The sequence below is a fragment of the Salvelinus fontinalis genome, chromosome 4, assembly GCF_029448725.1.
Source record: "Salvelinus fontinalis isolate EN_2023a chromosome 4, ASM2944872v1, whole genome shotgun sequence".
In the NCBI taxonomy this organism is placed as follows: Eukaryota; Metazoa; Chordata; class Actinopteri; order Salmoniformes; family Salmonidae; genus Salvelinus; species Salvelinus fontinalis.
In genome coordinates, this window is record NC_074668.1 from 66870199 (window position 1) to 66891626 (window position 21428).

The following is a 21428-nucleotide window of genomic DNA, read 5'->3' on the forward strand; positions in this document are numbered from 1 at the left end:
AAGGAAAGAAATTCCACTAATTAACTTTTGAAATGCATTCCAGGTGACTACCTCATGAAGCTGGTTGAGAGAATGCCAAGAGTCTGCAAAGTGGTGATCAAGGCAAAGGGTGGCTAATTTGAAGAATCTCAAATATATTTAGATTTGTTTAACACTTTTTTGGTTACTACATAATTCCATATGTGTCATTTCATCGTTTTGATGTCGTCACTATTATTCTACAATGTAAAAAATTGTAAAAATAAAGAAAAACCCTTGAATGAATATGTCTGTCCAAACCTTTGACTGGTAGTGTATATGGATGATTTACAAAGCCAGGCACATAACAGTTATGCTATTGATTATAGACCTAATTAAATTGGGGTTTCCCCTCTCCTCACTTTTCTTCGATAATCAAGCGCTGTTTTCTCGTCTCCTAACTCCGCTGCTGCCTCCGCCGCATTGTTCTCAACACCAATATAAGGTTAACTTTGCTATTATGCACATAACATGGTCTAGGAAAAGGCATTAATTCCACAGCATACTCATATTTCAGAACCGCGGGCAGCAACCGGTGTCAAACGTGGGAGAACACGCATGTCTTAAAAAAGAATCTTATTTTTATTAGTATTGCACCATTGTCCTTAACCATATACAATTTCAGTTGCACGTCTTAGAGTGAAGGACTGTTCCATCCCCACGGCCTCCACAATGGATTAGTCCACTCAGACAGGTGCAAATCAGACAGGAGTCTTGTACACCATGAAAAAATAAATAGGTTTTTGCAACTGTTGGACTAAAGAAATCTTGGTCGACCAGCAGCCTATCGATCAAACAATCGAGAAGTCGACTAAATGGAGTCAGCCTTACTGCAAGAAGATGCAGCCTGCCTTATGATAGTGGTACTTGAGACCACCATAACAGAATGTATGGGGGAAGAGAGTTAAACACACGTCCATAAAGTGCTGTCAGATGGAGCAGCCTGAGGTTGCTTTCATTTCCTTTCAGTCCAGCACTTAGAACACTACTTGACTAGACCAATAACTACCATCAACACAGAGCCTAACTGACTTTGTGCCAAAAACGGTCTCTCTTAACACACAGACAGACAATATACAGTCCAAAATGAGACGGCGACGTTTGACAGGTGAAGCGGTTGGCCCTCTCTGTTTGAGACCCTTCAGAGAGCAAAGCATTATGCTAATGTCTGTTACTGAGTGACTCAGCCAGCCATTAGACAGACAGCCACCTCCACCACCAGCACCCACTGGGAGAACACACTCAATTACCACACAACACTTAACCTTGGCACACCAACCTGGAGACACACTCCACAGTGTAATCAAACAAGCAGTGGCACAGGGACAGGTGTATTTCATTTCCGCCCCTTCTCTAATCTATTCAGGAGAGAAAGCACAGGCGCAGAACGTTGACTATATGTGACACTTCTGCAACCTGTACCACTGTAGGTACTATATTCTATAGGATGTTTTTCTTCAGCACTCTGCACCACTGGTAGAACATGCCCCACAGTACAGCCAAGTATTGGTCTCCAGATTCCCTACTCAGCACACACCCAAGCAGACGGATGGCCACCAGAGCATGGCTGCACCAAATTAGCCAGATTTTTGGACATTTGTTTTCTAAAATGTGAAGCAGTATTTTTAGAGTGGTAATGATGGCAAAGAGGACAGCTGTGTGTGTAGTGAGCCTTTACTGCCAGCCTCAGCAACCAGACAGAGCACACAGGCATACTGAATACAGGGAGAGAAGGGGTGGGGGCTGCAGAGCGGTGGGGCGCCAGGATGGTGTGAGAGATGAGTCAACCCTCTACTTCCAAGAAAGATTTAACATACTCTCATGGGTTAGGGCTGTTCCCCTCAAAACCGTGCATAGGCCATGGATCTGCATCTATGGCCACAGAATGCTGTAGCAGGTCTGTGCATGAACTGACAATGACTGTTACAACATCTCAAATAAAGGGCCAGGGAAAACAGCTAGGCTATATCTACAGCTATACTGAAGCATTCTGCTGGTAAAAGACAGACTATCAGTGTTACATTGTGGAGCAGGAAAATGGATCTGTTTCTATCTGACAGGCAGGCAGGGGAGATACTGATAGAGATGTGATGAAGTGCAGTGACTGTGAATGACTGAAATTACCCCATTTCTGGTTTCCAGAGGACTACATTATCAACACAGTAATACACCTTCTTGAGCGCAGTCTGGCTTTCAGACTGGGCAGCATCCCATTGTGTCAGTCAGTCCGTGCCACTGCTCAGTAGAACCTCAGGGTATAGACTACCCTCCCTCCCTCCATCATCATCACACACACTGTACAGCAGGCTCCCAGTCAGTTACTGGAACCAAAACAATCTAATTATGATGTACTCAGGACATTCAACTCTAATAATCCCACTAAATGAATGCATCCTCATGCCTTCTGTCTCTATGAAATAGAAATTCTTATACAATGTAATTATGCCCGTAGGAGTATTATCATGCACCTTGCCCCCCAGAATAAAACAAATCTAAATCAACCCTTTTTAAATGAAAACTGAAAAGCCACAAATTTATTACAAAACTATTTCCAGCAACATGACTTCATAGTCATATGACTGGAGTTAATGCAGCAAATCTCTGCACTAGGAGGGGGGAGTAGGGGGGGCCCGTGGTGATGGTGAGGGGGGAAGGGAGTGTGTGTTAGGGAATGAAAGAAGGAGAGAGCAAGATGATCCCAGTAACGTCCCTATAATGTCAGGCGAAGTAAATCACCACACTGGAGGAACGTTATAAGGAACTGAACAGATCCACATATTACACAACTCCTTCCTCACCTGAGCAGTATCGCTGGCTGGCGTACGTGCATGCGTACGTGGGTGCCAGGCAGGCTAGGGGGATGGTCTACCGTGAGGCAGCCAGGGACAGGTGGTCACTCCGCCTCCACTGACACCCAGAAGGTTTGGCACACAGCAGGTCACACTGCATGTAACTTTCCAGCCTAGCAGCTTGTGATGAGAGAGTGTGTGGTGAGCAAGTGTTTGTGTTACTATCTCTCCTGGCTTAACTTCTGGGCTGGCAGGATACACTCTGGTTAAATTCTGCTCTGATCCTCCCCGCTGTCGATAGAGAATGCCTCTAATGGATCCTGTTGCCGTGGAAAAACATTGTCCCTTCCCCTTCCTGTGCTTTGTGAAGATCCTGGACATCAAGGTCCTCTGAGTTTATCAAAGTCCCACCAACCAGCCTCCCTGTTTCTCCCACCTAACCGGTCTGTGGACATGTAGATCAGCCTGTCTCTCTGACCTCTAGCAGCCACTTTCTCATTAAACCCTCTTAAGGAGGTTAGCCAAACACAAGGCCTTTCTCTCCACAAGCGTATCACCAGCAACCTGACCAGCTGCAATATTAATAACATCTCCCTTCATGTTCTCTCTTCCTACACCTCCTCTCCGCGTGTCAGTGAGTTACAGAACATCCCCTCCTTTCTCCAGTCTCAGACAGACTTGCTAGAAGTGTGAGTGGAGATGGGTGCCGGTAAATACTATAGTCCTGGTACACCAACAAAAACAACAGCTCTATCTAGGCTGCTTCGTTTCTGAAACTCAGGTGCCGGGGGATGTTGGTGTGAAATGATCCGTCAGACTATTTAAAGGGGGTTGCGCTCCATTTCTCTCAGCTTCAGTGAGCCACAGCAATCAGATGCTGCCTGAAACAGGGCTGGAGAGTGTAATGAAATAACTGTTATGAAAGTTAGATGAGTAGGGCTGGCACAAAACGTTTAACCGACGGATATGGATGACTATTGTCATGAAAATAACAGTCGTATCTGTAGAAAAAAATGTGATGTTAATTTTTGGGGGAAGAACAGCTGACTGAAAAACAGGATTGGCGGGCATACGTGCGGTTTAGTCTGTTTCTGCGGTAACATGGACTCACTGTGGAACGCTTTCGACACCTTATAGGCCATGCCCCGAAGAATTGAGGCTGTTCTAAGGGCAAAGGGGGGTGCAACTCAATATTAGGTAGGGGTTCCTAATGTTTTGTACACTTAGGCTATTCATGGATTCCATATCAGATCAGACGTTGTAAAGCAGAGGTGAGAGAGAATAATACAGAGAATTTGAGTGAAAGGCAGTGTTGTGTATTCACATGTCTGTGTGGCTAAATGAAACACTACTCAACTCCAGAATCATTTGAACCACTCCAATCCTGCTGCAGGTCCCAGTAGAGATTTGTTTATTCCAGTCTCTATGTGGATGTGGGGGACAGAATGTGATCTTTAAATCGCACAGCAGGCTCTGAGCTAGGGTTCACCAGATGACCGGAACAAACAGAACACAGCAAAATATCAACAGGACATGTGTAGACCAAAGCCGAGACTCTGATCCCTGCCAATGGCAACAACAGTGTAGGCTGTGACTGTTACTTCAAACATGCTTCCAGAGAGGTTTCAGCAGTTAGAATAGTTCCTGAAGCTCACCATATCGAGCTGAGACGCTTAGTCAGTACCAGTCCCTTTCAGCTCCGCTTCTCTGAGATGACAGACACATAGGACAAACATGGAGTCTCTGTGTTTAACCATCGCCTTTGAGAGAAACGCTACCCAAAGACGTTATCGTGAAATACTACACATCAGTGGGCAAAAACATGAATCGGGCACAGAGAGGGAATGTGAGTGAGGGAGTGGTGGATATGGAGAACGAAATTGAGAGAGACCTTGCTGCAGGGACACCCTTAACCAGTAGAAATGTCATTTTGAACTTGTGAAAGTTGTTTAAAAAGGCAGAGGTGAGTGAAGGAGGGGATGATACAATGCAGAACAGATGAAACCGAGGCAGGGGGACCGTATGGTGGGGTACACAAGCACAACAGAAGAGAAGAAGAATAGGGAAAGAGGAATCAGGCCACAATATGTCTGGAACAGCGATGGGAACATAAAAACAAATGACTGATGCATTTGTTTCAAGCCTTATGTTCATGATGTTATGAGTTCAAGCGCGGCAAGATGATAAACCTCTATAAAAACTCATTAACAGGCGGCTGTGAAGGATCTGACTTTTGACAGGAAATTATCTTCTCAATTCAAGATGGCATTAATTCCTCTAATATACTCCCAACGTCCCAAACGCACCTCAATGAAACATCAAACACCCAAATGTCTGTGGGTTAATCATATTATTTAGAGCTCAGAGCTCCATAGCCACTCAGCTCATACTTTAAACATCCTGATTAATTGCAACCCGAACACTGGAGACGGCTTACTGCTTCCCAGAGTGCAGTGTGCTCCCATATCAAATATAGCCATTCTTCCCTCTACTCGTCACTGAATGGAATACATCTCTATATTATTCATAGACAGAGTTTGTGTAATCCTGAGCTCTGGAGAACAATCTGTATATCTCAGTCAGAAGGGAACAGGAAGTGCTTAAAGTTTCATTATGAAGAATCTGAGCAGATACGGCATTTGAATATAGAATAAAAACAAGCGACCCGTCATCTCCTCCATAAAACTGTCTGGCGCTAGCACCACATCTCAAAGTAAATTCTAACACCTCAGCTTTTGTCAGCACTCCAGGAGTATAGAGGTGATGTGACCGGCAAGTCTTTATATAATGGAATAGTGCGAAAAGTAACGCAAAAATAATTCTGACACCATCTGCTGTCTTACAGAAAGTGAAAAGTAGGTGTATTAGAGACTTCCAAATAGTCCCTAATGAGTTTATACATTATTAAAATACATTCCTACTTCTCCAGAGGAAACAAGTAGACCTAAAAACTGACGGTTCATTTCCTGCTCAGGTAAACAGAAAACTACATTTATGACAATTTCCAGTACCAGACTCCAGAGATTGAGGGTGTTGATCATATAGTTGCACCATGTAAACACATGTGCTTCTCTCAACACGACAGGCTAACAGCCCCATGCTTTCAAAAGCCCAACAAAAACCTTCTCGCTCCAACCATGATACATGTCTCTACTTGCCCAGTGGAGTCTTATCAGCACATTAACTCAAATGGGACTAAAAAGGAAACAGGCACATGACAGTCAAGTCTGATTATAGAGCCCTACTCCATGGGACAGATCTGGGTCACTGCAGTTCATCAACATTGCATCTCTCACATGGTGTCTGATGGCTATCCAAGGCTGTGTTCAGGCTATAGGCTACTGGTGATAGATCAAGCTGATAAATCAAATTAGGATCTACTTGGTCTAGATTTCCGGCTGACCGTTATAACGTGGCACACATCCGACCAATAGCAAAATACTAGGCCATTGGCAGGAATTAGCCTATGTATTTACTTGCATAATCCTCAAAATCAGATTGATCAGGGAAGCGAGAATGATTTTTAAAAATGTATACAGTAAAAGGAGCCTAAAGGCATGCTTGTATAAACACAGTAGGAGGACAGCAGATCAATTCCACAGATCAAACCACTGCTGACTACTGTTCACCTTCAAATGTCAGAGTGGGTGTGTCTAATAAAGACTAGTTATAGCCTACTACAATAGAGAAGAACATTAAACACTATGAACAATGAAAAGCGGGATTCATCTAAAAAAATAAAACATTTCCCTCATATTTCTCTCCTTGCTTTGATCCCCAGCCAGCCAACTACCTCAGGTTGAGCATGGCTGATTTAAAACCAAATAAAATATGCAGCAGTACAGGCAGTGTGTCATTTCAAACCACACATTATTCAGAGCAGAGGAAGGTAAAGTACTGCGGTAGAGGGCTGCACTTCCCGACAGGGATCATTGTGGCATGGGTCTGCATTTTTCATGATGCAAGCGGGAGCGAGCTTTGGGATGATTATTTTTTTTTTGTCCCCAGATTATTTGAAAACGGTCATCTTTCTGCTTTGTATCCGTTAGCCTACCTATTGTATTAAAAGCACCTCTGTTGCATTATTCACACACAATCTCAGAATTCGCTGCTTCCAAGTTCAATAGCCTATCTCTCCTCTCCTAGATGGCATCCAAGATCAAGCGCCTACAATATTTGGTCTCAATGAAATAGAGTAGACTGCCTATGAATGGGCAGAGAATCATGGGGCAGTTATCTTTCAAAGAAAGATATATGATTAGGCTATAGTTTACTACAGTGTCTGTATATAAATATTGATCATGGAAATAAGCGGAGGGAGCTCAACCAACGTGAGTTGAAGAGCAATAAAAAAAGACGACTTGAAAAGGAAAGGGCACAATGAGAAAACCATGGTGAGTGAGCGTTGCACCTTTCCGTTTTCAATAAATATTGATTACCCATTTATTTGTCTCTGCCGGCAAATCGTCACGCTCCTATAAAAAAGGTAGGCTACATCTTCTATGCAAAACGTAGCTCAAGAGAAAGTGCAAGTGTCAGCTATCATCATTCTTGCTGCTTTAAGTTCAGTAGCCATGTGTGTGAGATCAGGTGCGCGTGTGGTCTCAATTAGAGTAGGCTGTAGCCTATCCATGGGTGGAGAAGCACGGGGCACTTCTCTTTCCAAGGAAATGAACTTCTGAAATTGAATTAAGCTATAGTTTACTACACTGCCTCAAAATAAATATTGATCACCCATATTGGTCTCGGTCTGAAAATTGTCCGCTCCTAAAAGGTAGGCTATTAAACCTATTATGTTGCGGGTCAATTTGACCCATTTCCACTTTTTCTCCATGAAATTAAATGACTTTTCCTCATTTAGGGTCATGAACCTAACTTCAAAATGTCGTTGTAGATTTTGTATACAAACATGATGTTGTGGGTCATTTTGACCCAGAGGCTTTCATCTATACAGATATTTCCACAGGTCCAAAATAAACAAGTGTCTTTGAGTGGCGCAGTAGTCTAAGGCACTGCATCTCAGTGCTAGAGGTGTCACTACAGACCCTGGTTCGATTCTAGGCTGTATCACAACCGGCCGGTATTGGGAGTCCCATAGGACGGTGCACAATTGGCCCAGCGTCATCCGGGTTATGCTCTCATTGTAAATAAGAATTTGTTCCTAACTGACTTGCCTAGTTAAATTTGAAAAAGTACAGTATTTTTGTTTTGACTGGTTCTGGTTGCACTTTTATAGTTGCGTTTGGGTGAAAAGGAGACTTCCCAAGCTTCTTCTCCTTCTCAGTGCGAGAGCAGCAGACCTCTGCTTGTTTGTGAGAAAGGAAATATGTTTAACAACTGGTTTTTAAATATAAAGTTTTTGAAATGAAATGTTATTGTATTTCTTCTTTCTGAAAGGTCTGACAAGACAAAATAAAGTTGGGCTGTTTTTACTTGATTCTTTGTCTTGAGTGTGTTTAAACAGTGCGGGTCAATCTGACCCATACCACAATAGATGTCATTTCCCCCCCAGCAAAGCACAAGGGTAAACGTAGCTCAATAGAATGTGCAAGTGTCCACTCTCTCTCCAACTCTGCTCCTCTTCAAACTAAGTCTAGCCTATTGGCTGATATAGCCCAGTAATACTGATAGCCTAACATAATGGAGAATGTGAGAATCTCTGGAAATGTTACTTATTTCGTAGGTTATTTTTGGGCATTTTGATATTGCCTATAGGGCGCAAAATTGCTGGGACCATGGCGGGCAAGCGATCTGCGCCAAATAGCCTACACCTAAAATAATATTGCAGGACTGTGGTTGGGTGGGAGTCGGACAGAAAACCAGCGGGGGGGGGTGGGTACAGGTATGAAAAGCTGCGGGTGCGGGCGGGATGAAGAAATCAGTCCCACCCAGACCTCTATACTGCAGGCCCCACCCTGTGATAAGAGTGGACTCCAAACTCACTTCACTGAACAGGCTAATCACTACACTGAAGGATTCCCATAGGGATAATAATAACACCTGCCTCTCAAGCATGGTATAAGTAAAGGCTGTATGAGCGTACAGTGTGTGTTTGTTGCATTCCCTCCTCATGCTCCTGCTCTCCAAGCACGCTCTCAAATTCTGAAAGGGCGACCTAGCACCACATGAGCTGCATATGACCCAGTCACCTCCCAGAAGACTGAGTTGTTCTGTTCACTATAGGCTCCTTCCCAACAATCCTAGAGACATTCCATCCGTCAGTCATGACTCTCACATGGGCCGCTGCACTCCAGCCCACACAAAATGAGTCACTTACTGATTACATCACTGAAGTAGCTGTCTATATATCTATCTACAGAGAGGAACACACATTTCTGTGTATCTTTAATTCACTACAACCAATTTGTAATCCACACTGTACTCAAAACAGTTGACAAAGCAAAGTACAGGATAATTTCCTTCCAAATGCAGAAGTGTTTGATTTCATTTGCCATCATGTGTTTACAGACCCGTCACCTTCCCATAATCCCCCTGCAATGCAGCCCATTATCTGTTCATCACACCCCCCCTCCTTGAGTCTGACATGAGCACTGACATTTGGGGACACAGCCACTGACGCAACACACACCTTGTTATTCCTGTTACGAACACTGACCAAACTGTCACCCTACTTCCCGCTGTGTGTGCCCGTCTGTCCTACGCAATCTCCCTGGCTGGCAGTTCTCCTTTAAAGCTGAAGTGGCGGGCCGTCCACCATGTCACAATGATTGGAGATCAGGCAGGAACACTTGACAGCCCGGTGGGGTCAGCCTCAACATCTAGCCTGAGCCTGTCATCTAATTGTGTGATGATTAGGCTACATGTGGACTGAAATGCCTCAAAACTAGCTTCTCATTGTCTGCCTAGTTTCTGCTATGACTGACTCAGTTGAAGCCAACGGAATCCCTTAGCATCCACCATATACATCTTCTCCCACCTGCCCCTGGTTTTCAGTCAGTCAGTCAATCCTGTGATGGGCCTCTCCAACCTGCCCTGTCTGTTACAGCAGACCAGGTAAAATATGTGAGGGGACCCTGGATAGGAGAGGTAATTCTTCCTGAGCTACTCAGAGACTTAGCACACTATACAGGATTTTATGTGAGAGTTTGTGTAGAGAGAGTCAGGGTGGGAAGGGCTGAGAGAGGGAGAGAGAAATGAGAGAGAGGGAGGGAGAGAGAGAGAAAGAGAGATCTACAGAGCGTGAGAGAGAGAAGGAGAGCACCTGTGTATTCAACCAGCAGCCCTCCAGAGATAATCGGAGGTTAGATTTACTGCTTGTTATTCCCTCTGGCACACCCAGATGCTTTCATCCAGAACGATTTAAAAGGAGATATTAGGGTTGTGTGTTTTCACCTATTCGGCCCGGGGATTTGAAACAGCAACCTTTCGGTTACTGGCCCAACGCTCTAAGTCACAAGGTCTTGATATGGGGCTGAAACATTAGGCCTAGATCCTGTCCTACACAGGATAAGCTTTCTGGCATATCATCGTCATCAATGCTACTAGGAATGTGCTTACTGAAATCTGTTATGAGTGCCCATGCAGTGTCATTAAATCTAAAAAGGTTTTCTTGGTAACACAAAAAGATTACAAAAAAGACACAGGGTTACCCTGTGCACTAAGATGAAATTAGTTGATAAGGCTATCTGGTGGGACAGTGTGTGTGTGTGTGTGTGTGTGTGTAAGTAAGCTTCCAATGGCAGTGGAGAGAGCGGGAAGCTGTGCTAGTCAAGTGGGTAATGTTGATTAGGGCACACTGTAGCAAAAACGTTTTGCAATGAAAAACAAAACCCTGGGCCTCCCGAGTGGCGCAGTGGTCTAAGGCACTGTATTGCAGTGCTAGCTGTGCCACTAGAGATCCTGGTTCGAGTCCAGGCTCTGTCGCAGTTGGCCTGCGACCGGGAGACCCATGGCGACCGGGAGACCCATTACTCTGACACATGGGGCATGTTCTAGTCCCATCGCACACTAGCGACTCCTGTGGCTGGCCGGGCGCAATGCACGCTGATACTGACGCCAGGTGTACAGTGTTTCCTCTGACACATTGGTGCAGCTGGCTTCCGGGTTAAGCAGGCTTTGTGTCAAGAAGCAGTGTGGCTTGGTTGGGTTGTGTTTCGGAGGACGCACGGCTCTTGACCTTCGCCTGTCCCGAGTCCGTACGGGAGTTGCAGTGATGAGACAAAACTAACTACCAATTGGAGAAAAAGGGGTAAATAAAACAAATAATATATCAATAACCCTGGTACTGGTAGACCCAAAAAAGGGATTTAATAGCAGGTCAGTCTATATTGTGCTCATAAACCAACTGTTTTATTTTACTGCCTGTACTACAGACTACAGTTGAGCCAACTGTGGATATCTATCTAGCAGATTAAATTAAACTATTTTCTAATTGCAAGTCATGAATGGTTTCAGTGCACACAGCTCAAAGTGTATGAACTCAAACACAAGGGAAATAAACACACTTTTGGGAGAAAAATAAATCTCTGTGGTCAAATACGAGGGGTGAAATGTATCTAGTTTGGGGTGATTTGAGAAGATTTGTCATTCAGTAACATTCAAAGCAGTCAGTAATTAAACACCCACATCCCAAAACCCCATGGACCATAAACACACTAAAAACTAACCCAAATCAAACCATTGTCCGTTTGTCATAGCAGTGTAAGATAACCGTCTGTCACACTACTATCGCCTTGGCTGTGTCTCACTACTTCAAAGTAGCTTCCTCCCCTTGTCTCCTTTCCTTCATCTACAATGAGAAAAACTTTAATGGTAGTACTGAAACACACACCTCACCGTCACCTCTCCCTAATCAAATCCAAAAGCCTAGAACAAATACTGTATAATATTCTCTTTGCCTTTCAGTTGCTCCCACTGAGCTGTAGTAGAGGGGTCCAGCCAGCAGAGGGTGCTGGTCTGTGGTGTGCATGTTATTGTGTGGTCCTAAAGGCCTTTGTTGAAGAAGACAGGAGACGTGTACGGACTGCTCTGTCGTATCTTCTCCTGAAGATCTGGCTCCAGGCTGCTCACTGCCATAGAACTCATATGTGGGAACAGGGCACAGCACAGAGGAGTGGCAAACACCAAGCACAGACACACCAGTCCCACCTGTACTGAGGCGTTTAGGACTGGGAACTGCTTCAGGAAGGGCTTTCTTCCCCAGGTGTTTTCATTACCACAGGGGGCACAGCCATAGCTGGCACAGCCATGCCAATCGTGGACTCCACCACCTGGATGATGCCTGACTTAGCAGCGGTGACGGACTCTCCTAACCAGTTCCCATTGGTCACTGGGATGCCGTATTTCAGCTCCCTCTGCCTCATGAAGGGGATGTTGATACAGTTGACAGCCGCTACAGCAAAGGGGCCGAACCGTCTCATGACGACTGGAAGGTGTTTGGCTAGAGTCCCAGGGCTGTGACTACAGCTCCTGTGCTTGTGCTGACGTATGCAGCAGCCAACTGATTATTAATGAGCACTATAACAAATCAATATGGCCTCATCATTTGAGCCATTTCCTCATGACTAGACAGACCTTTTTGCCAGGCATCAACCACGGTTCTTTCACAAGGATGAACACGGCAAGCTGGAGAAAATATCTTTAGTATTACTGTAGAGGGTTTACAGGGAAGCCTTACCTGAACAGCAGTAAGAATTGAAACTACTATGATAGTTGTCAGTGCAATGTTGATGACTCAGTTCACACAGTGATAAAACATGGGGTGAAATGTTATAAAAAAAATAAAAATAAGTGTACATCTCTACATAGTGCAGGATAGTAGCATGAGCTCCAACACCACCACGGTCTCCCTCCACACCATCGTTCCCATGACTCATGGATCACTGGCCTTTAGACAAACTACACTGATAAAGAGAAATGCAATTACACTGTTCAGGTTTATCCGTTTGAACTTGGTGTCATCGATGGAGCAGAGGTAGGTGGGATCAGACACCCATAAACCCTAGGAGTGTGTGATCAAACCAGGGATAAGTGCTGGGCCGCTGGGTACCAGAGACCCAATCCAACACACGGCCAGCCTGCCTGTCCTCAGCTGCTGCCAACTGGGATAACCTCAGACTGCAACTCCATAAAGGAGGCTCTCAGACTGCTGAAACTCTAATCCAATGTAGCAGTGACAATCCTCCAGGATTTCAGGAGACTGTCAGAGGTCTCACAGGGACCATGGCTGTCTACACCCTGCAGCCTCCCAGGGATGGGTGAGAGAGAGGGTGGGAGGGAAGGAGAGACCATGATAGAGTGTGTAGAGGGCATAGTGTAGATATGTAGAAGACAGGGGGGACAAAGCGAGAGAGAGACATTCAATTGACCCATGATAATAATCTCTCCACCCCAGTGAAAGTGAGGATCTGAGTTGTGAAAGCTGGTCTTAACCCTCTTGGTGAAACATACGGGAGTTTTCTGCACCGTTATGTGAAACCATTTCCCCTCTGTTTAGCAGAGCTAGTTTTACAGGTAGTCAAGAAGCACTACAAAGCCTGTCTTGTAGAAACATCAGTAACAACTGTCAACAACAGATGAATGTCATCTAAGTTCAGAAACGTTTTGCATGTAGAGCAACACCGGATAATGAAAGCGCTTATTTACAAAGGCTTGCCAAATTTGTGCTTTTTCAAACTCTCAAAAGTATAGGCTTGCAATTTTGTTGATTAAAGAATAAAAATATTTGTGATTTATCCTCTTAAAAATAATATTGCTTACATTTACAAACAGCAGGGCTTAACATTAACTTTTTAAGCCACGTGTCCTTTGGACAAGTAGGACAATTTTTTTACTTGTCCGAAAGTTTAAGACAAAAATAAAATATGGTCAGTAACACAATTTTTACATCATTATATGATGCAAGGAACCAATTTACAAAAAATACATTATCATTACCATTTAGAATCAGACAAAAATATATTAGGCAAGGATACACTCTGCCTATTGTCTTCTTTCTCAAAATACAACACTGCCCCTTTAAGACTCTCCTGGAGGATAGTTGACCACCCAACCTGTTGAGGATGGGGGCGCTGTTGAGACTATTTATGCTAATTGGGTAATTTTTGAAACGGCTTCCCACAAAATCCTTGATCGTACAATATGCATATTATTATTATTATTGGATAGAAAACAGTCTATAGTTTCTATAGGAGTTGAAATTTTGTCTCTAAGTGGAACAGAGCCCATTCTACAGCAATTTCCCTGACATGGAGTCAGATTTCAGAAATGTTGGCCACTGTTCTGAAGTCAGTTAAAAGGGCACTGTTATTGCTATGACTATACGGACACTTCTTACGTCTTCCCCTGGATGCCTTTACGTGATGACGATTCCAATGGGGTCGATTGCGCGTTCACAGGCACTACAAATGAAAAAACCCTGTAGCTAGCAAGTCTTTTCTTGGTGCGTAACGCGCGTGGAGGACACCGACCGCTCCTGTTCCAAGCGTTAGTTTAGCCTGTTATATTTCTCCGGTCATCTTTTCACTCGTTATAGGAGTTAAAAACATCATAAGGTAGTTCATTTAAAGCGTTTTATCGCAATTTATATCCGTTTAGTGCGATTTTGGGACATTTATTTTTGAAACGATGTGAATAGCTGGGCACGCTTTTCAGTTCATCCCGAACGCAGTTGGCATTTCCACATGGCAAGAGGACAGCTTTCCACCAAAAGACGATTACTCCCAAGAAAGGATCCTTTGCCCAAGATACTGATGGAAGAACAGCTCAAAGTAGGACATTTTTATTATGATAAATCGTGTTTCTGTCGAAACATTTTAGTGGCTTAGGACGCCATGTTTTTTGACGTAGCTTCGCTTGGCGCAAACTGTATTGAAAAGTAAGGATAAATTAAAAAATGTAATTCCGCAATTGTATTAAGAATTAAATTGTCTATCAATCCCTGTCCACCCTATATTTTTTAGTCACGTTTATGAGTATTAATGTATAAGAGTAGATCACTGTCTAAGTGGCGCAAGGACATTTTCTGACCAGCTGAGCTACATTTCACATTGTCTAACCATGATTTTGGTGGCTAAATATAAACATTTTCGATCAAACTCTATATGGATTGTGTAATATGATGTTACAGGAGTGTCATCGGAAGAATTCTGAGAAGGTTAGTGAAAAAAATTAATATATTTTTGGCGATGTTGACGTTATCGCTCACTTTGGCTAGAATCAATGCTGGGCTGCTATGTGCTATGTTAATAACGATTTATTGTGTTTTCGCTGAAGACACTTAGAAAATCTGAAATATTGTCTGTATTCACAGGATCTGTGTCTTTCGATTCGTGTATGCTGTGTATTTTTACGAAATGTTTGATGATTAGTAAGTAGGTAAACACGTTGCTCAATGTAGTTTTTCTATTCCATTTGTGACGGTGGGTGCAATTGTAACCTATGCCATCTACCTGAAATATGCACTTTTTTCTAACAAAACCTATCCCATACCATAAATATGTTATCAGACTGTCATCTGATGAGTTTTTTTGTTGGTTAGGGGCTATAAATATCTTAGTTTAGCCGAATTGGTGATGGCTACTGGTGTTGGTGGACAAATAAAAGATGGTGGATTATGCTAATGTGTTTTTAGGTAATAGATGTACATCTTTACATATTGTGTCTTCCCTGTAAAACATTTTAAAAATCGGACATGTTGACTGGATTCACAAGATCTGTGTCTTTCATTAGCTGTATTGGACTTTAATGTGTGAAAGTTAAATATTTTAAAAAAATATTTTTTTTGAATTTCGCGGCACTGGTTTTTCAGTGGGGGGGGGGGGGGGGGGGGGGGGGGGGGGGTGCCGCTAGCGGCACGCTGATCCTAGACAGGTTAACCTGCTGAGGACAGAGGGCGCTGTTTTCACTTTGGGGGAAAATCGTGCCCAATTTAAACGGCCTCGTACTCAATTCTTGCTCGTACAATATGCATATTATTATTACTATTGGATAGAAAACACTCTAGTTTCTAAAACCGTTTGAATTATATCTGTGAGTAAAACAGAACTCATTTGGCACAAACTTCCTGACAGGAAGTGGAAAATCTGAAATCGATGCTCTGTTCTAGGGCCTGCCTATTAATGTCCTTGATATTTATTAGTATAGATGCACTTCATACGTCTTCCACTAGATGTCGACAGGCAGTGAGAGAAGAAATGAGTGTGTAACTTGATCTGGGGTCGAATAAAAGCTCTCGGCATGACGTGTCACCAGCTTCCTGTTTTCTGGAGAGCGCGTGAAGGGACCTGGATTTGCCTTCTGATAAGCTGTCGTTACGGACGACTAATATCTCCGGCTTTGATTTTATTTGATACATGTGACAATATCATCGTAAAGTATGTTTTTTCAATATAGTTTTATTAGATTATTGAAATTTATTCGGGACGTTAGGCGTGTTGCGTTGTGTGCCTTTGTTCAGGAAGGAGAGCTTTGCACCACTTTGCTAGCTTTCCGTGCTAATTGACTGGAGAAGAGGACATTCTAAATCCAAACAACGATTGTTCCCGACAAAGGACCCCTTGTACAACATTCTGATGAAAGATCATCAAAAGTAGGACCCATTTTATGATGCTATTTCATATATCTGTCGAACATGTTGTACTAGTCGTTTGCGCCCAGATTTTGGGTACTCTCTCGCTATCATTTCCTATACAACATGTATTTTCTAGTAACGTTTATGAATAGTTATTTGGTCAGAATAGTTGGTGTCATAAAAATATCCGCACATTCTGGGAAAAAGATGCCTCGTTAGCACAATGTATAACCACTGATTTCAGCTCTAAATATGCACATTTTCAAACAAAACATAAGTGTATGTATAACCTGATGTTATAGGACTGTCATCTGATGAAGGTTTATGAAGGTTAGTGAAAATTAATATATTTTGCTGGTTTATTCCCTATCGCTAACGTGCCTATTGCTATCGCTAACGTGCCTTGATGAATGAATGCGGTAGTGTGGTAGGCTATTGTAGTAAGCTAATATAGTGCTATATTGTGTTTTCGCTGTAAAACACTTTAAAAAAAAAAGGGAAATATTGGCTGGATTCACAAGATGTTTGTCTTTAAATTTGCTGTACACCATCGATTTTTCAGAAATGTTTTATGATGAGTATTTAGGTATTTGACGTTGGTGTCTGTAATTACTCTGGCTGCTTCGGTTCTATTTCTGACGGTAGCTGTGATGGTAGCTGCAATGTAAAACTGATTTATACCTCAAATATGCACATTTTTCAAACAAAACATCGATTTATTGTATAACATGTTATAAGACTGTCATCTGATGAAGTTGTTTCTTGGTTAGTTAGGTTGGCTTTGTGCATGCTACCTGTGCTGTGAAAAATGTCTGTCCTTTTTTGTATTTGGTGGTGAGCTAACAAATATACGTGGTGTTTTCGCTGTAAAACATTTTAAAAATCGGACATGTTGACTGGATTCACAAGATGTGTATCTTTCATTTGCTGTATTGGACCTGTTAACGTGCGAAAGTTAAATATTTCAAAAAAATATCTTTTGAATTTCGCGCTCTGCCTTTTCAGTGGAATGTGGGAGTAGTTTCGCGCTTCTGCCTGCCTCAGTTTGGCTGGCAGCTAGGCGAACCAAACACGTGTCCTGCATACAACCTTAAAAGACCTTCACTTGAAAAACTAGGGGGGAAAAAGCGTCAATAATACTGTTTGTCCAGCGTGAGACGCCGTAGGCAGTATACACTTCCACAAAATAATCAGACTTAATCAAAGATCCATTTTTATGCTTTTGCCAAGGAGATCTTAGTCTTGCAATTTTACATCTAAGATGTTTGGTGCAGTATTTCTCAAGTGAAAAATGTGCATGAGAACGAGTTGTCTAAGTGACAACAAACACTTAAATTGAAGACTCAATACTGTTGACCAATCACAGACGAAGGGGCGTAGACTTCGGCTTGCACCAAGATGTTTGTGTGTGCATGAACAGCCAGAAAAAACCTTGCCGAAGAACATAACTAACAAACGTCATAATATATGCAATGAACTGTTCCGAACGGGAAGCATGCAGACGCCTTCAGTATCCTATAACATATTGCAACATTACAATTAAATACGTTGTCTTTATAAAATAATTCCCTCATTCAATGAATCAGCGAACAAATGGCTAAGGTAGGCTACTCCAAAGCAAGGTAACTAATTAAGGCATGTTTATCCATAACCTTGAAAGGCTAAAATATTCAGGTTTCTACTGACAATATGTGAGTTTGTTAGAATAGTCTTAATATAATTTTTTTTATGTCGTCAGAATTACATGGCCAATGATGAGGAGGGCAATCCCAGCTCTCCCACGGTGTCAGATTGTATGCAGGATTGGTTTATTAACGCACCCCGTTCATCAATTGCGTGTCCGCCATTTGTGGGAGTGCCAACGCAATACAATCCCCTCCGATGAGCTCTGCAGAAATTGAGAGAACAGTGTGCAAAACATCGCATCCGGAAGACACTGATCCAATTCTGCTGAGTAATTGTTTGATATTGTGATGTGTGTTTTTACTTGTCAAGCGTTAACGTTAAACCCTAAACAGACTCATTTGAAGTGTTTGACTGTGTTAATGTTTAAGAGCCACTTTGAGCCTTCCCATCAAATTGTTTTCATACCAACACAGAACTTCACTGACTAAATGGTCACAGGGGGTTTCGACCTAGAAACTAAACATCTAGAAAGTAAATAAACAAAACGACTGAATACAGAACAGATCTTCCTTCCTGCTGCTGGTTCTCAGGAAAGATCTGAACAACTTCCTGATTAGTTCTGAAGTAACAAGGCGCTGGGAGACGGTGTGGGCTGAGAGGACCAGTACTGAGTACCACTAGCTGTGCACTGAAGGTCCACCTGAGAGAGATAAATGCTTGTTCTTGATCAAGCACCAAGCTCTCCTCAACAGTCTGACCTCGCAGAGGGCTCATGGGAGCCATAGAGCATTGTGGGTAGCTGTGGCTGGGGCCGGCGTAGCGCTGCGTTCCATCTCTGCCACTCTCTGTCTAGGTTGCTCTGACATCATTAGTGCTCCATGAAACATTCATCCAAGGGCAGAGAAACTGTTTTTTCAACAGCCAAGGCTATGAAACACACACAAACAGTACACGTACACACACCGGCGTCCATGATTAAACAGGGCTGTGTTTCACAGTGGTAGAGGAGGTTTTTATAACCAATAGAGGTGCAGTTAGACTAAGGGTAGCAGCTGACTGATAAATGATTCAGTGCCTGACTGAGCGTCTGACAGTCATACAGCTGGCCTCTGTATTCAGCACAGCCTCAAACCCACAATCAGACCGCCAGTCAGTGGGACTAACTTTCACACTCCCTTATCTCCTGTCCAAACCCCCGAGACAGACTGGGGAACTGGATGAAGGAAAGACTCCAAACTAACCAGGCATGAGATAATGCATTATCACACAGACAGGTATAGGCCCGAAGACAAACACACAAATGAGAACCCACACCTACAAAACACTACAGGCTATATATGCAGCAGCAGAATCGTCCATACATCTAGGCAAATCCAGTCATGGCAGGCAGTTCACTGCAAGGCCAAACTCACCTTAGAGAGATTGTTTTTTTAAATGTATTGATCCGTTATTTTACCAGGTAAGTTGACTGAGAACACATTCTCATTTAGCAACGATCTGGGAAATATTTACAGGGGAGAGGAGGATGAATGAGACAATTATAAACTGGGGATTATTAGGTGACCATGATGGTTTGAGGGCCAGATTGGGAATTTAGCCAGGACACCGGGGTTAACACCCCTACTCTTACAATAAGTCCCATGGGATCTTTAATGACCTCAGAGAGTCAGGACACCCGTTTAACATCCCATCCGAAAGACAGCACCCGACACAGGGCAGTGTCCCCAATCACTGCCCTGGGGCATTGGGATATTTTAGACCAGAGGAAAGAGTGCCTCCTACTGGCCCTCCAACACCACTTCCAGCAGCATCTGTTCTCCCATCCAGGGACTGACCAGGACCAACCCTGCTTAGCTTCAGAAGCAAGCCAGCAGTGGTATGCAGGGTGGTATGCTGAGATTACAGTGGCAGGGTTCATGTTAGTTGACCTGTGGCATGTAGCTTAACATGTAAATCCCAGTCTTGGGTTGGTAGATAGATGAGCAGGACAATCACGCTGAACACACGCTTACTCTCACACAAACAAACGGGCACCCTGGAATAATTCATGTAGGGGGTTCCCCTCTGAACCAGACCACTGGGGTGTACTGTTTGGGAGGTGACGTAAAGGTGTAGGCCTCTCTCTGAACCATGCTGTCCTGTCCCCTTACTAAAAGGAATGCTCTACTGTAGCGTTTTTTTGCTTCAGTTAGCTAGGAACCTTTATTTGATCCCATGTGTCCTAGTGAGGTGAAATCTCTTCTAAGAGAGAAGCCGGTGCCCACTAATTCCCTTAGTCTCTCCCCTGGCACTGAACCCTTGGTGTATACTGTACTGTACCCTGGCATGTGATCCTACACTGTACAAAGCCTCAGAATTGCCCTATCGGGTACCTTGATCTAGCTGCTCATAGTGTTGCAGTGGGAGGAGGGGAGTGGTAGTGATGTGAGTGTGGGCATACAAAACGGCTTTTCTGTGAAGAGCCTCATAATCAGACACCCCTGCCTTGGCTGTGACGGAGGCGGAGTAAGACTGCATGCTCAACACAATACAAAGGTCACACAGGGAGGAGGAAACAGTCAACAGTTCAGTCTTCACTTACAGAAGTCAATATCAGCTGGGCAGTCTGATTCTTAACCCTTCTACCACAAGTCTGCACTCGTTCACACTGGATGTGAAAAGAAACAGACTGGTATAAGTCAATTTCAGTACATTTGGTAGAAACTCCCTCCAGCTCGTGCTAGATAGAGAAACATTGCGGGTGGGGTACGGAGGCTGAATACCGCCCTTGGTGTCGCCCTAGCTCAGACGTTACTCTCTCGTCACATGTTCTCAGTCATAAGGGCGGTGCTCAACGGCTGGAACGGAGATCTGAAAATACCTCAGAACTATCCAATCCAAACATTCAATCATTCCACTACCATTATTGGAATGCCGGTAATTCAGGGAAATGTTAGATGGACTGCCCAAAAAGGGTGAATGAATAAAGACGTGTACTGTTTTACACCATCCTCTCAATCGTTTTTCTTCACAACAGACACTCACCTGGCCTGTTAAAGCCCTTGATGTATCACACTACACTCCAGGATGAGACAGAAAACTGGTGAAGACATCCCAGCAGAGAGCAAAGGGCTTGCAGAAAAGACATGGCTGAGGAAAACGTTCACATGAAGTTAACGTTAGCTGTGACTGCCTCCCACACAAGCAGCTCCTGCTGTTTCCATAGGGCTAATAATGATTTGACGCAGAGTGTAAGCAGTACAGTAGGGGGTATTCTGATCAGTCCCCCACACAAAACCTTCAGAAGACAGTGGTGAAGAAAGGAGGGCACCTGGGATAGATTATTTTTAGGTCTCACAACACCCTTTCACACACACACACAGCAGGCCACGGAGAAGGAGAGAGAGAGAGAGAGAGAATGAGACAGAGGGTGAAACACCTTTTCTAATAGCTGGGACAGTGACGCAACCACACTGGGATCACAC

The 21428-nt window shown here is 43.6% G+C and overlaps 1 protein-coding gene and 1 pseudogene across 2 annotated transcripts in view; both read right to left on the bottom strand.

Moving 5' to 3' along the window:
- LOC129854256 (disintegrin and metalloproteinase domain-containing protein 10-like) overlaps positions 1-21428 on the bottom strand; it is a 100213-nt gene that overhangs the window by 48184 nt on the left and 30601 nt on the right. The gene's annotated exons all lie outside the window — the stretch shown is intronic.
- Positions 11688-20481, bottom strand: LOC129854630 (sideroflexin-1-like; annotated as a pseudogene).